The sequence below is a fragment of the Cucurbita pepo genome, unplaced genomic scaffold (assembly GCF_002806865.2).
Source record: "Cucurbita pepo subsp. pepo cultivar mu-cu-16 unplaced genomic scaffold, ASM280686v2 Cp4.1_scaffold002544, whole genome shotgun sequence".
Classification (NCBI taxonomy): domain Eukaryota; kingdom Viridiplantae; phylum Streptophyta; class Magnoliopsida; order Cucurbitales; family Cucurbitaceae; genus Cucurbita; species Cucurbita pepo.
The window spans coordinates 1-2,678 of record NW_019648591.1 but is presented as its reverse complement, the minus strand read 5'-3'; the positions used below and the strand labels follow the sequence as shown (position 1 = coordinate 2,678).

The window sequence follows — 2,678 nt, the reverse complement described above, 5'->3', positions numbered from 1 at the left end:
AACCGGTTCGTGAGGAAAAAGGAGTTTGAACTACAAAAGGAAANATTTAATGAACTAGATCTTCAAGAAGGTTCTTAAACTAGTTTGTAATGCTCTAAATAATTTCTACAGGGAGTAACATGTCAAACTCTTAAGCGAACTCTGTATAGTGAGAATTACTCTAAGCGAACAAAAATGTTTCCCATCCGCATCAATGTCATAGATTTTGGTATAGCGAACCATTCGAAGAGTANAAAAAAAAAAAAAAAAAAAAAAAAAAAAAAGAAAAGAAAAAAGAAAAAAGNAGCATGTTGTTCTCCCAAGTTACTAATGAGGTCATGCAAAAACTACACTATTGCAAACAAAGAAGCATGTTGTTGCACAGGATTGAACTAGGGACCTTTAGTGTGTAAGACTAATANAAAAGCTAACACAGTAAAAGTTGAAACATTGTATACCTAAACTGATTTATGAATGACTTTAATGTGAGCTAAGCTCAGGAAGTCGTAAGATGTAGAAAACCTCCCTGCCTAACACTAATTGAAATTTTTTAAAGTTACAATCTAGCCACATTGTGGATGAGATATTATGATCATGGTCAAAGTTTTATAAATATTGATAAACATGGATTGGAGTTTGAGATTTTTAAGATATCACAAGGAACGTATGAACACCTAGGTGTAGGTACTTAAACTATGTCACAAGGAACCCGTGAATCCTTGGATATAGGTATGTAAATTGTATCGCACCGAACACATGAAGCTTTGGATGCAAGTATTAAGACTATGTCACGGGGAATGCAGGAAGCCTCGTGTAGTTATTTATTAAATATAAGGAACAAATTAAGGTAACAAAAGTCCAGAGATAGGAGTTGAAGAAAGTTCTCTCAAGTATAGGAGTTGAAGAAAGATAATGTTTCAAAGATTTTCTTTAAGTTTCAATGTGGTAGTTAAGAGTGACTGTGAGGTCTTTTAACTCATTAATGCCCACAACTTGTATAATTTAATGAACTAGATCTTCAAGAAGGTTCTTAAACTAGTTTGTAATGCTCTAAATAATTTCTACAGGGAGTAACATGTCAAACTCTTAAGCGAACTCTGTATAGTGAGAATTACTCTAAGCGAACAAAAATGTTTCCCATCCGCATCAATGTCATAGATTTTGGTATAGCGAACCATTCGAAGAGTAGTTCTCCCAAGTTACTAATGAGGTCATGCAAAAACTACACCATTGCAAACAAAGAAGCATGTTGTTCTCCCAAGTTACTAATGAGGTCATGCAAAAACTACACTATTGCAAACAAAGAAGCATGTTGTTGCACAGGATTGAACTAGGGACCTTTAGTGTGTAAGACTAATATGATAACCACTACACCACAACAACAAGTTGTCCATGATGTCCATGATCTTAATANAGCTCAGGAAGTCGTAAGATGTAGAAAACCTCCCTGCCTAACACTAATTGAAATTTTTTAAAGTTACAATCTAGCCACATTGTGGATGAGATATTATGATCATGGTCAAAGTTTTATAAATATTGATAAACATGGATTGGAGTTTGAGATTTTTAAGATATCACAAGGAACGTATGAACACCTAGGTGTAGGTACTTAAACTATGTCACAAGGAACCCGTGAATCCTTGGATATAGGTATGTAAATTGTATCGCACCGAACACATGAAGCTTTGGATGCAAGTATTAAGACTATGTCACGGGGAATGCAGGAAGCCTCGTGTAGTTATTTATTAAATATAAGGAACAAATTAAGGTAACAAAAGTCCAGAGATAGGAGTTGAAGAAAGTTCTCTCAAGTATAGGAGTTGAAGAAAGATAATGTTTCAAAGATTTTCTTTAAGTTTCAATGTGGTAGTTAAGAGTGACTGTGAGGTCTTTTAACTCATTAATGCCCACAACTTGTATAATTTAATGAACTAGATCTTCAAGAAGGTTCTTAAACTAGTTTGTAATGCTCTAAATAATTTCTACAGGGAGTAACATGTCAAACTCTTAAGCGAACTCTGTATAGTGAGAATTACTCTAAGCGAACAAAAATGTTTCCCATCCGCATCAATGTCATAGATTTTGGTATAGCGAACCATTCGAAGAGTAGTTCTCCCAAGTTACTAATGAGGTCATGCAAAAACTACACCATTGCAAACAAAGAAGCATGTTGTTCTCCCAAGTTACTAATGAGGTCATGCAAAAACTACACTATTGCAAACAAAGAAGCATGTTGTTGCACAGGATTGAACTAGGGACCTTTAGTGTGTAAGACTAATATGATAACCACTACACCACAACAACAAGTTGTCCATGATGTCCATGATCTTAATAATAATAAATTTTAATGTTTAAACAAAATATCCTTAGAACCTCGAATGGTTTCATCAATATTCATCCAAAAAAAAAAAAAATCTTGAAATATATCTTTTACTTTTCAAATAAATAAATAAATAAGTTTATTGTTAGTGAGATGAAACCGTTAATATCTTGTTTGAAAATACAATTCAACTTTCAAATGTTTCGTTAATACTCATAATTTTAAAAAGAAAAAAAATTAAAAAATACTCTTAAATCACTTTTCTCTTCAATTTTGTCTCGAACTCTCTCATTTATGAACATTTCCCAATATGAATATAATACAATTCAATATTCAAATAGACAATTTATTTTCAATCTTATTCTTGAGTATTTTTAAA

At 32.7% G+C, this 2,678-nt stretch overlaps 2 non-coding genes across 2 annotated transcripts; both read right to left on the bottom strand.

Annotated features, from left to right (window-relative positions):
- Positions 1-1,289: 1,289 nt before the first annotated feature.
- Positions 1,290-1,362, bottom strand: TRNAV-UAC. Its single transcript has one exon. It is a non-coding gene; the product is annotated as a tRNA-Val (tRNA).
- An 848-nt stretch (positions 1,363-2,210) lies between these two features.
- Positions 2,211-2,283, bottom strand: TRNAV-UAC. The gene has a single exon. It is a non-coding gene; the product is annotated as a tRNA-Val (tRNA).
- Positions 2,284-2,678: the final 395 nt, after the last annotated feature.